This window comes from Pongo pygmaeus, chromosome 18, assembly GCF_028885625.2.
Source record: "Pongo pygmaeus isolate AG05252 chromosome 18, NHGRI_mPonPyg2-v2.0_pri, whole genome shotgun sequence".
Taxonomy (NCBI): Eukaryota; Metazoa; Chordata; class Mammalia; order Primates; family Hominidae; genus Pongo; species Pongo pygmaeus.
Window position 1 is genome coordinate 57,763,070 of NC_072391.2, and position 14,797 is coordinate 57,777,866.

Below are 14,797 nucleotides of genomic sequence, written 5' to 3' on the forward strand. Positions count from 1 at the left end.
CAGGAGAAGGAAATAAAGGGTATTCAATTAGGAAAAGGGGAAGTCAAATTGTCCCTGTTTGCAGATGAGTGATTGTATATCTAGAAAACCCTATCGTCTCAGCCCAAAATCTCCTTAAGCTGATAAGCAACTTCAGCAAAGTCTCAGGATACAAAATCAATGTGCAAAAATCACAAGCATTCTTATACACCAGTAACAGACAAACAGAGAGCCAAATCATGAGTGAACTCCCATTCACAATTGCTTCAAAGAGAATAAAATACCTAGGAATCCAACTTACAAGGGATGTGAAGGACCTCTTCAAGGAGAACTACAAACCACTGCTCAAGGAAATAAAAGAGGATACAAAGAAATGGAAGAACATTCCATGCTCATGGGTAGGAAGAATCAATATCATGAAAATGGCCATACTGCCCAAGGTAATGTATAGATTCAATGCCATCCCCATCAAACTACCAATGACTTTCTTCACAGAATTGGAAAAAACTACTTTAAAGTTCATATGGAACCAAAAAAGAGACCGCATCGCCAAGTCAATCCTAAGCCAAAAGAACAAAGCTGGAGGCATCACACTACCTGACTTCAAACTATACTACAAGGCTACAATAACCAAAACAGCATGGTACTGGTACCAAAACAGAGATATAGATCAATGGAACAGAACAGAGCCCTCAGAAATAATACTGCATATCACTATCTGATCTTTGACAAACCTGAGAAAAACAAGAAATGGGGAAAGGATTCCCTATTTAATAAATGGTGCTGGGAAAACAGGCTAGCCATATGGAGAAAGCTGAAACTGGATCACTTCCTTACACCTCATACAAAAATTAATTCAAGATGGATTAAAAACTTAAATGCTAGACCTAAAACCATAAAAACCCTAGAAGAAAACCTAGCCAATACCATTCAGGACATAGGCATGGGCAAGCACTTCATGTCTAAAACACCAAAAGCAATGGCAACAAAAGCCAAAATTGACAAACGGGATCCAATTAAACTAAAGAGCTTCTGCACAGCAAAAGCAACTACCATCAGAGTGAACAGGCAAACTACAGAATGGGAGAAAATGTTTGCAATCTACTCATCTGACAAAGGGCTAATATCCAGAATCTATAATGAACTCAAACAAATTTACAAGAAAAAAACAAACAACTTCATCAAAAAGTGGGTGAAGGATATGAACAGACACTTCTCAAAAGAAGACATTTATGCAGCCAAAAGACACATGAAAAAATGCTCATCATCAGTGGCCATCAGAGAAATGCCAATCAAAACCACAGTGAGATACCATCTCACACCAGTTAGAATGGCGATCATTAAAAAGTCAGGAAACAACAGGTGCTGGAGAGGATGTGGAGAAATAGGAACACTTTTACACTGTTGGTGGGACTGTAAACGAGTTCAACCCTTGTGGAAGTCAGTGTGGCGATTCCTCAGGGATCTAGAACTAGAAATACCATTTGACCCAGCCATCCCATTACTGGGTATATACCCAGAAGATTATAAATCATGCCGCTATAAAGGCACATGCACACGTATGTTTATTGTGGCACTATTCACAATAGCAAAGACTTGGAACCAACCCAAATGTCCAACAATGATAGACTGGATGAAGAAAATGTGGCACATATACACCATGGAATACTATGCAGCCATAAAAAATGATGAGTTCATGTCCTTTGCAGGGACATGGATGAAGCTGGAAACCATCATTCTCAGCAAACTATCGCAAGGACAAAAAACCAAACACCACATGTTCTCACTCATAGGTGGGAACTGAACAATGAGAACACATGGACACAGGAAGGGGAACATCACACACCGGGGCCTGTTGTGGGGTGGGGGAATGGGGGAGGGATAGCATTAGGGGTATACCTAATGTTAAATGACGAGTTAATGGGTGCAGCACACCAACATGGTGCATGTATACATATGTAACTAACCTGCACGTTGTGCATATGTACCCTAAAACTTAAAGTATAATTAAAAATAAAAAATAAATAAAAAATAAAAGACCCTCTAACCCATTAACTTATTTGCGTGACAGGTTTTTTCTCCCCAAATCCCCTATATTTTATTTCACTTAAGTTACACTATTGTTGACAATATCCCCTGAGATTCTATTTGTAATACTTGTCTGCTTTCTCTAGATAAACTTTGAGTACTTGTGGATAATAAAAGATTTGGTTAAGGTAGTATTAGAGGTGAATCTTTTTTATGCAATCCAGGAACAGAGCTATCATTTAAAATGTAAATTGCATTCCCATGTGAACCTTGCTTTCCAAGTCATGTGCTATGTGTGAGAAAAAGGCAAAATGATTAATGGCAGGGTCTTGCATGCAGAGGAAGATCGATTCTTTGTGCTGAACATTCTGGTGATATATTCTAAATCTGACATGTGCCTGTGGCTTTACCCCATTATAGCTGGCATTCTGCAACTTCTGGGGGCTGGGTGACATTGCATAAAGCACACAGGCCTTTGAATCTGACAAGCCGGAGCATGAGGCCAAACTCCCTACTAATAATTGTGAGGCTCTGAGCTAGTCTTTGAACCATTTGGAGCTTTACTGGTTTTCTCAAAATATTGAAATGTAATGTCTTTACGCATGGACATGAGGCCTCTCAACATAGGTGCCAGTGCCCTTCAAGTGAGCCAGGTGAATACATGTTGAGGGTTACACAGTAGGTCTAAATCCCTGTATATCTCAATGCAGAGCATAAGGAGACTAGCATAAAGTGATCTTGGAAGAGTTATTGGCAAATATTAGATGTCTCCTACTGCAGGAAGGCAAATAAAACATACTAAAAAATTGACCCTACCAAAAAAATTAGGGTACTTTTCATCAACTCTGAATGTGAAAACACACTGTACATAACAGCTGTTTTTAATGAATACTGCAATCTAGATAACCAATGTACACTTCATTTTCAAAAATCATATCATCCAAAGAGAAGACTGTATTATTTTTCCTTTTTTATTATTAAGCTTTTACTTTTCTTGACCATATTTTGTAATATCCAATTCTCAAGAAAACAATATGTAAAAAGTTAATGAAAGCAGAATATAACTTGTAGTAAACCTTTTAAAAAGTCTGCATGCATGAACTCACATCAAACACATACACACACACATGCACGCACATACACAAACAAGTACGTACCCTGCAATAATCCTCCTTGCTATTTTGACTATGATAGTTAAGAAAAATGAATGTGTTCAGGAATTACTCTTCAGTAGTTTAGAAAATGGGATTTCAGATCGGTTTAAACAAGGTGATAAAGACCTTTCAACCCTTTTCCCTCTTGTTTTATATAGTTTCATTTTTTTAATAATCGATTTTTTTTTGGCTCAACAGTATACCCTAGACAGATATCTACATGTTTGACATAATGAAACAATGTCATTACTCTGTTCTAATAAATTCCCAGTGTAATAATAAGCCAAATAACTTCTTACCCACTACAAATATCTGTGTCAAAGAGGAATGAGAATTGCATAGACTGGAGCTATTTCCCTCTCCTCAGACCTCCATATCTAGGTGTCTTTTTTCATAGCTTAAGCTATAAATTCAATGGCATAATTTGATGATGGACATAGAACTATGTATTAGTTTTTATTTTGACAAAATCATTAAACATCACATAGGTTGAAAAATGAATCACGAAGCCCTAAGCCTGCCTTAGAAGATTGCACTTCATAAACTGAATTGCTCACATGGGCAACATTTTGGTGGAAGTTATAGATTTTCTAGCATATCTCTGATAGATAGGACTAATATAACTTCAATAAAAACTCTGGATATGTCAATATAAAATTTTCCTTACCATTGAAAAATGTAAGATACTCCAACTAATAAATCGGATGACAACCTATTCCTTAAGGTATACTAACATACATATTGGGTTACAACAAGCAACAAAATCATCGAGGTAATAAACCTCAGTCACAGAGGGCCCATTGGAGAAGGTTTCTCTCCATTGCAAGAGTTCATATGATGGCTGTAGATATGAAATACTCCCTGAATGTTAATTTCCAGTAATTGACTCAGCTATACATGTAATGACTTAGAACTACATAAAAACTGTTCCTGAATGTCATGTATGCCACCTATATTTATGACACTTCATATGAATTATATGGGTGGTGTAATCAAATTGGGCCTGAAGTGCAAGGTAAACTGAAAAATCAAAGTGAAGAAAGTCTAATTTATGCATTTACCAACAATTTTTTGTTACTTGAAATTGTGTATTACTTGATGTTTCTGGCCTCATTATCATTATTTGAAAATTGAGGATGATAATGAATATTTCTTAGGGCGGCTACAAGGGTTAAATGTTGAAGCAAGTAGCCCAATCATTCGCAGCTGAGAGATGTTAGTTTCCGTGCCTCACCCATTCAGGTTGCTTTTCACCTTCATGACTTAACGCTGCTCTTGATAATATGTCTTATGTGTGATCCATTATTTTTCCTTCTACTTCATTTATTTTGGGAACATAAATCACTTTGTACTAGTCAATGTTCTTCAGAGAAATAGAACAAATAAGATGTGAAAAAAGAGAGTGGAAAGAGAGGCAGATTTATTTTGAGGAATTGACTCATGTGGTTATGTAGGCTGGCAAGCGCAAAATCTGCAATTGAAGTTCAAAGGCCATCAGCAGGCAGTACTACTTCCTCTTGCTCAGGGGAAATCAGTCTTGCGTTATTTTCAGGTGTTCAACAGATTGAATGAGGCCCACCCACATTATGGAAGGCAATCAGCTTTACTCAAAACCCACCCATTTAAATGTTCATCTCAGGCCAGGCACAGTGGTTCGCGCCCTTAATCCCAGCACTTTGGGAGGCCAAGGCAGGCCATTCACTAGAGGACAGGAGTTCGAGACCAGCCTGGCCAACATGGGGAAACCTCGTCTCTACTAAAAATGCAAAAATTAGCTGGCCGTGGTGGTGGGCACCTGTAGTCTCCGCTACTTGGGAGGGTGAGGCACAGGAATCACTTGAACCTGGGAGGCACAGGTTGCAGTGAGCCGAGATCGTGCCACTGCACTCCAGCCTGGGCGAAAGAGCGAGACTCTGTCTCAAAAAAAAAAAAAAAAAAAATTCAGAATAATTTTTGACAGAAACATTCAGAATAATTTTTGACCACATATCTGGGCACATAAAATTAAACATCATACCCTTCTCTACAGACACCTATCATTGTGTTTCTATGGAAAACATTATTCTTTGTTCAGAATCCTACTTCTTGGCAATTGAGTTTCAAACTTACTAGATTTTGTTAGCTAGTGAACATCAGGCTATATAATAGTTTTGTTTTTAAGAAAGACTATAAAATACACTTAATAATAAGGAGGCAGGTTTTATTTTTAATCTTTGTAAGCACTAGGCAGGCACCTCGATTTTTAGGATGTCAAATTTGCATCACATCATACATATTAAAATGCTTTAAATATCAGTTTTTAGAACAAGTAAAAAAGCCTTTTAACAATTTGCCTTTCTAATTATTTGACCATGAGTAATTTATTTAATTTAAAATTTAATATGCTTCATTAGAAAACAAGTGCCCACTGAAAAGTTATTCCAAAGTCACAAAACTAAACCCACATGTTTTCAATAAGATGGACATTTTGTGATGGCTAATTTAACAATGCATTCCATTAATTTAAAAAGTAATGAGTTATCTTAATGTTGTCTTTCTAGACACTTAAATTTTTATTAATTTATGTGTTATTTTATTTTTTATGTTATTTAGCCTCTTTTGCCTAATTTATCTGAAAGTTGTAGATATTAATATCTCTTAGAGTGGTAATTTTTGTTAGACCCTGAAACAAATAAAACAGTGCTTTGAATCTTAAATACTGTGTGCTTGTTGCCTCAAAAGAAGACATATTTTATCTTGCACTAAATGCTTTTTTGTCTTCATTTCTGGCTTTTTCTTTCAGAGATTCAAGATATTTCTGTAAATCCATGAGACCCTCATAGTTTATAAGCATAATGGCAATCACAATCAATGGAGTGGAGAAACTCAACTTTGTTGTGTTCTGAATTCGAAGAAACTATTTATCATAGTCTCTGTTACAGTCCTTAACCATAATCCCTAAATGAATACAACTCTCTACCCCTCCAGAAACGGAAAACATGGATATTATTATCTTAATGATTAACATCTCCTTTAATTTTAAACATAGCCATGAAACAAGTTTATTATTGTCAATGGTTTGGACCCCAGTTTAAAGATTGTTTACATTCTTTTATATGAGGCAGAAACACACGTACTATCTGATCTCCAGTGATCTTAGAAGGCAATCAGGAATGAAGGTAAGAGACTTAAGTTATTTATTTTTTAAATGTTTTCTCAACAACTAATATTTGATATTCGCCTCTCAAAATTTGACTGCATCTTCCAATTCCAGAAAATACTCCAATTTCAACAAGCTCACTTCCTAAATTTCATCTTAATGAGTGTCTACAGATTAGGCTCACATTGCTGCCTGTCTTCTCATACCTGGAAACAAAAATTACTTAACAAAGTAACTCCATTATCTGTTATGTCTATTGTCCTGCATGATTCATCACGTAAATCTGTTTCAAAAATTTAATATTCAATTCAACAAACTGAATCTGTGCTGTAAGTTGTAGGAATCAAAAAGCAATCAAGAGGTGGGGATGTTTCCACATTTCTCATAACAGATTTGAAGAGATAAGATTTCCACATCCTCTGGAATTCTAAGGTACATAGTAGAAGGAATGAAATGAATCTAAAACGAAAACAATATGCATAAATTCATATTAAATGTATGCCATAAAAGCCATAAAAGTGTTTTAAACACTTATAGGCATGTAAAGGGAGAGGCTGGTTTCCATCTGTGATGGGCAGAATAGTAACCCACCAAGATGTCTATGTTCACATCCCCAGAAGCTGAGAATATATTATCTTACACGGCATGTGAATATATTATTTACATGTATTAATATATGGTCTTACATAACTTTGAAATTTGTAGACATGATTAAATTAAGGTTCTTGAGGTGGAAAAGATTACTGATGATTATCTGAGTAAGCCTGATGCAATTACAAAAGGCTTTTCAGGAGGGTCAGGGTCAGAGAGACAAAGATGACCCACTGCTGGCTTTGCTCAGAGAGGAAGGGACCACAAGCCAAGGGATGCAGGAGGCTTCTAGAAGAAGCAAAAGAAAGGAAATGGATTTTCACTTAGAGGGTCTAGAAGGAATGTAGTCCTGCCAACATCTGGATTTTATCCTGTGAGATTTCTGACCTACAGAACTCACAGGTGATAAATTTGCATGGTAAGCTAGTCCATTTGTGGTAACCTGCTGCAGTAGCAATAGAAAACCATTCGATCTCATGAGAACTTACTCGCTATCAAAAGAAGATGGTGAGGGAAACTGTCCCCACGACTGAATTATCTTTACTTGGTCCCTCCCATGTCGTGTGGGGATTATGGGAGCTACAATTTAAGATGAGACTTGGGTGGGGACAAGCCAAACCATATCAATCTTTATGGCGGAAACTTCATATTAGTAAGGAAAAAATATACCTGGAAACAGAGTTGATAATTTTTCTATTGAAAGGATTTGATTCTGGGTCACTGCCACTTTCTTATCCTAAACGTATTCTGGCTTAGAAAAAATAGAAATCTGAAAATAAAGAGAAATTGTTTCCCAGAGCAAAAATAAAATGATATATTTTAATATATAAATTCATAATCCTGTTGCACACAATGACAAAGACAAAAGTTTCAAATTGCTAAGCTTCCAAACAATTCTGCAAAATAGTTTAGCTAGCATTCTAAATATTCCAAAAGAATGGCTGACAAATTCTACCCAAGCTAGTGGAACAGTTTTGCTTTTCACATAGCATAGGGATGTAAAAAGAACAAAGAATTAGCTAAAATGGCTTAGTATAAAGAGGGTTAAGAAGAGACAACACTAAACCTGTCTAAGCATAAAACATAACATAAGAGTAGAGGGAGTTCTAATTCTATTAAACACAGTGTCTTCAGTGGGAAAATTGAACAGGTCAAGACTCGTCAGATTGTATTAAGTGAAAGAAGATGGCTAATGGCAGGTCACTGAGATCGATGCATGGCCCACCTCTGCCTATCTAGCGGCATGGCTTCCCATCATGGTGCACAGATGTGTAAGTCACAGGAAATTGGAAAGAATAGTTAACTGCCAAGAGGAAGGTTTAAGAAGCACATTCCTCTAAAATGGCCATACAATGCCACTGAAAAATTTTCAGTTTCCAGCAAAGATTTTATAAAAAAAAGGAAATTAACACTGCTTGCATAAATAATTGTATTACAATGCTCTATTATAAAAGCTGATTTGATATTGACTCATTATTTTATATACAAAATTCGTAAGTGCAATGTTCACATGGAAATATTAGCTACTAATACATAGGCTCTAGTCATTAACTGATAGTAAACTGCTATCATTAAATGAATAATATTAGCTTCCACCATATGCCTTTAACTTTATTGTGTCACTATATTCTTGCAATAACTTCTGAAGATGGCAACATTAACCCTATTCTACAAATGTGAAGACTGAGTTTTAGGGAGCTTTCACTTGCTGAGGGTCATGCTGCAAAAATGATAGTAGAGTTTATTCTAATCTCAGTTTATCTGATGTTGGAATTTAAGATTTTTTAACAACTATATGCAAATGCACATACATAGACTGCATAAACGCAAGTCTATCGTGTATATTTATGTATATAGGTATGTATGTATGTAGGTATATGTGCATGTATCTATGTATCTATACACATATTGTTAGTGGGCATTGTTTTTATGTATCTTTCAGAATTGTCCTTCACAAGAGCAATCTGAGGAAGTCATAGGTACTTTCCTTCAGGTGTGAATACAGTGGCCTTGGACAAGGAGAGGTTGTGGGTAATAGAGAGGTGAAAGGAGACAGAAAAATCGCTAGGGTTTTATTTCTACTATGTGAAGGTAAAAAGAAGCAAGGTTGCAATTTAAAGCCCCATGTATCTTTCAAAGCATTCTAAGAGGCACGTTAAGCCAAAGTGAAAAATTGATACGGAATCTTACTAAAGAAGTTAGAATTTCCACATTGAAGAAAATAAGCTGCTAAACCTATCTTCACTTCTTAGGATATGCCAAAATCTCATCCTTTGCCACTGACACAAAACATTTTTTAAAAATACAAAGCAGTTTTTCCAATTGTTATAATAATTTCTTGTTTTTAACATATATGCTTTATAAGTGTGCTTAGGTCTATGAATATATGTAAAGATACATATCTTTGTAATGTAGATGCATAAATTTTCTATAATATGGAGACTTTCTGCTCAACAAGATGACAAGGCAAAAACATACTGAAATTCTGATTTGCACAGTGATAGTTTTGGATTCATATTCGTATTTTTAATAAGTATTATCATATTTATTATAAACATTAAAATATTATTACACATCCCTTAGGAGTCATGTGAAAAAAATAAAAGAATTAAGACATACATACAGTATCACAATAATGAAAAGAATTATTAGAGCTTCAAAGTTTTTTGTTATTTGTTTTTTGTAATTCTCAATTTTATTTGAATCATAAAATGGTTTCAGGTGATGTGTGAAAAGATATATTCTCTGTCCAAGTTATGTGTTCACAGTAATAAATGGTTATGTAAAGACACACAAAGGTGAGTGAAATAACACTGTACAATGAATATGTGCTTTCATCAGTGTGTGCATTAAATTACCTCTGATTTCTATTGTGAGTTGAATTAATATGCAAGAGCATCTATCTCTGTACCCCGTATCCTAGACAGGCAATATTTTGTAATTAATTCTGCATCTCAATTTATTGGTCACAGACAGTGTCCTGGGTAAGTACAGGCCTGTACCTATGAATACAAAGATGAATAACAACACATTGTTCTTATTCATGAGAACTTCAGAATACGGTCAGGGACAGGGTTAGATGAGATTTCATATGATGACTAAATGTATTCCTATAAATATTAAAATAAAGATAGGTATAGAGTTCTTTAGGGGCAAGCAATCTTATCCTTTGATCATGTAGGAAAGGCCATGTTATTTTTCAGAACTCTGCAGTAGTTCACAAGTTTACTCAGGGTTAAAGCCAAAATCCTCACAGTAGCCTGTAAGGCCTTACAGAAGCTTTTGTGTCATATAGTTTTATGACTCCCATCTCCTACTCTTTCCTTCTGCTCACTGTAAATCAACTCTTTGGGCTCTCAAATATGGCACACATGCTCCTGACTTAGGCTCTTTGTACCAGCTTGCTTCTCCACCTAGACATCAAATTGGAGAGTTAAGCTTATATTTCAGGCAATTTTTTAAATTTTAAGCAGAATAAGTCATATTATGTTCATCTTTGAGTAATAGCCCTTGTAACATGGGTGGACTGATGGATGAGCCTTGAAGATAGTGATACTTTGAACTATTAGTGCTGGTGAAGATGAAGTGAAGAAGATGAAGAGAAATTGATACAATTAAATAACAAATCTGCAAATTTTCTCTGTTTGCAGACGACATGATTGTATATTTAGAAAACCCCATCATCTCAGCCCAAAATCTCCTTAAGCTGATAAGCAACTTCAGCAAAGTCTCAGGATACAAAAATCAATGTGCAAAAATTGCTAGCATTCCTATACACCAATAATAGACAGAGAGCCAAATCATGAGTGAATTCCCATTCACAATTGCTACAAAGAGAATAAAATACCTAGGAATCCAACTTAAAAGGGATGTGAAGGACCTCTTCAAGGAGAACTACAAACCACTGCTCAAGGAAATAAGAGAGGACACAAACAAGTAGAAAAGCATTCCATGCTCATGAATAGGAAGAATCAATATTGTGAAAATGGACATACCAAAAGTAATTTATAGATTCAATGCTATTCCCATCAAGCTACCATTGACATTCTTCACAGAATTAGAAAAAACTACTTTAAATTTAATATGGAACCAAAAAAGAGTCCACATAGCCAAGAAAATCCTAAGCCAAAAGAAGAAAGCTGGAGGCATCATGCTACCTGACTTCAAACTATACTACAAGGTGACAGTAACCAAAACAGCATGGTACTGGTACCAAAACAGATATATAGACCAATGAAAAAGAACAGAGGCCTCAGAAGTAACACCACACATCTACAACCATCTGATCTTTGGCAAACCTGACAAAAACAAGCAATGGGGAAAGGATTCCCTATTTAATAAATGGTGTTGGGAAAACTGGCTAGCCATATGAAGAAAACAGAAACTGGACCCCTTCCTTACATCTTATACAAAAATTAACTCAAAATGGATTAAAGACTTAAAGGTAAGACCTAAAACCATAAAAACCATAGAAGAAAACCTAGGCAATACCATTCAGGACATAGGCATGGGCAAATGCTTCATGACTAAAACACCAAAAGCAATGGCAACAAGAGCCAAAATTGACAAATGGGATCTAATTAAACTAAAGAGCTTCTGCACAGCAAAAGAAACTATCATCAGAGTGAACTGGCAACCAACAGAATGGGAGAACATTTTTGCAATCTATCCATCTGACAAAGGGCTAATATCTGGAATCTTCAAAGAACTTAAACAAACTTACACGAAAAAACAAACAACCCCATCAAAAAGTGGGTGAAGGATATGAACGACACTTCTTAAAAGAAGACATTTATGCAGCCAACAAACATATGAAAAAAAGCTCATCATCACTGGTCGTTAGAAAAATGCAAATCAAAACCACAATTAGATACCATCTCACACCAGTTAGAATGGCGATCATTAAAAAGTCAGGAAACAACAGATGCTGGAGAGGATGTGGAGAAATAGGAACGCTTTTACACTGTTGGTGGGGAGGTAAATTAGTTCAACCATTGTGGAAGACAGTGTGGTAATTCCTTAAGGATCTAGAACCAGAAATACCATTTGACCCAACAATCCCATTACTGGGTATATACCTCAAGGATTATAAATCATTCTACTATAAAGGCACATGCAGATGTATGTATATTGTGGCACTGTTCACAATAGCAAAGACTTGGGACCAACCCAGATGCTCATCAATGATGGACTGGATAAATAAAACATGGCAAACATATACCATGGAATACTATGCAGCCATAAAAATTGATGGGTTCATGTCCTTTGCAGGGACATGGATGAAGCTGGAAACCATCATTCTCAGCAAACTAACACAAAAACAGAAAACCAAATACCGCATGTTGTCACTCACAAGTGGGAGTTGAACAGTAAGAACAGATGGGCACAGGGAAGGGAACATCACACACCGGGGCCTGTCGGGGGGTGGGGATATAGGGGAGGGATAGCATTAGGAGAAGTACTTAATATAGATGACACGTTGATGGGTGCAGCAAACTGCCATGGCCTGTGTATACCTATGTAACAAACTTGCACGTTCTGCACATGCACCCCAGAACTCAAAGTATAATAAAATAATAAATAAATAAACAAACAACAAATCTGTTGCAGATTTAAAAAATTTAGCAATTGAATACAGGAAGCAGATAAAATAAATGAGTTGAGAAATCAGAGGTTTTCTTGGCTAAAAAGATTGGGTATCCATTAATAAGATTAGATAATATAAAGACCATAACGTGGGGAGCAGTAGATAATGAGTTTAGTGTTACAAGTTGAGTAAATAAGGCAGGGGAATTGAAGAAGGCAATTGAAACTAAAATTTGGAAGCTTGGGGAAAGGAGAGTTTGAAGAGACTATTAAGATTAATCAGGAGGTATCTCTGAAGAGTAATAAACTTTTATGAATAGATAACGCATAAGTACCATGTCAGTTCTATGTATAAAGGGTCATGGAAGATCAGACAGTGAAATGTATAATGCTAGTTGAAGAAATGACTGCACAGATGGGGTTTTGGAGCCTTATAAAGGAGATAAATTTTATTCAAAAGGCCTTTTACAAAAATATAATTATGCATGCAAATATTATATAATAACTTGGAAACAGTTTGCTGTATCTAATACACAGGATTATGGGTTTGGGGATAATCATTAAGACAGGAAAGTTAGACTTAATAAAACCACTACAAAACTTGGCTGCTGTCCTAAAACCTAAATTGATGTGGTAGGTAAGGGAAAGAAAAGAAATTAAGATAATTACAGAGTGATTCAACTATTGGGTAGACATTCTATTTATTAATGTCAGAAAAACAGAAATAAATTCAAGTCTAAACTCAAGTTTGGGTTGGGCAGATATCGAGAGTTTTTAACGAGCAGTTCCCACTAGCTGGTATGAACACAGGCAAGTCATAGGAATTGTGTAACATTAAATTTAGGTATTTTGACTTACAGCATGTATATCATAAATAGACAGCTGGTATACCTTTACCAATAAGACACTTGCACTGTAAGTTTTCATTTTAATGTAATTCATGTGAACTTACTAAAAATAAGCCAAAATTTGTATAGGTTACTTTGGCTCGCACAGTACTTTTTTTTTTTTTTTTTTTTTAATGATGAGGATAGTTTACATTACCAGCTGCCAAATCAATTCACTTGACTTTGAATGTTTCTTAAAACATTTCCATCAGGCTCTGATGGAGATGAAGCAGTTTGAAGACATCAGAAAGCAAAGTAAGATAGGGAAAAAAGATCGCATTGAGACAAACCCAATATTTTCCACTACTTATATGTATTCTTTTTCTGTCTTAGAGCATTTCTTATCAAGGTAAGACATGGAAACAGAAAATTCTGGCTTAGAGTTTGTACTATTCTACCCAGGCTGGGAAAACACAGCAAAAAAAAAAAAGAAAGAAAGAAAAGAAAGAAACAAAACCAGGAAGTTGGGACTTGCAAGGCTTTTACACATTGAGGAGTAAAGATCCCTGGGGGCGGACTTGGGGGAAGAATCATAGAAAAGTCAACCTGTCATTTTGCTTAGTTTGCTCACAAGGCACATGACAACATATAAATTTCCAGGAATAAAAGGTTAAAAATTCTGCAAAAGTCTGATGCTTAGAGGTTAAAAAGCCTGGCAGAGCATTAATAACCTTGCAGTGTTGAGGAAGAAAAACAATTGAAGCCTAGGAACTATGGTAAGTATATAAAGATTTGAGTTTTAAGTCCGAGGAGGGCTCAGCTCTAGGAGTAGTGCAAACAAGAAGTAGACCAGCCTAAAATTCAGCTTCAGATTAACTCAAATATTAAATGCATGAAGCTAAACATGCTACTTTCCAATTGCTCACTATACAAAAGTTAAATCATCTCTGGAAGAAAATAGTATCATTTACACTCTCTGGGGTTTTTTTTTTTTCACATACATTAAAGCATTTAATAAAAAATTACCTGGCTGACTTAGGCTTCTTTTTAGGATGTAGAAAGCCATAGGAGAATGTGCATCTACCTTAGTGATGAGACTTGCTGGATAATCTACAAAATCATGATTATAAACCTCAGTAGAGAGCTGAGAATGTAAAGAAATCTAATGAACTAAAATTGATAGAGTGTTGAGCCCATCCCAAGGCAGAACTCATGGCTACTGTCACCCTTGGTGGAGCAGTGAGAATGGAGAAAATTGCCGTAGATGTGGGTAAGAAAAAATTTAATAGAAAAACAGCTTAACGTTTAAGGAATTTTCAAAGTTCAAGAGTGAGCTGACATGGCAATTTCAAATCCCTGGGAGCCATAGATGGAAAAGGAGATCTGTTTACATTTGTCAACTCTTTTCACCAAATGCTTCTGAGAAAAAATAGGAGTAGGAAAGATACTTGATGTCAGGCTTAGGATGCACTTAGGGTTTCTAGAAGACTGTT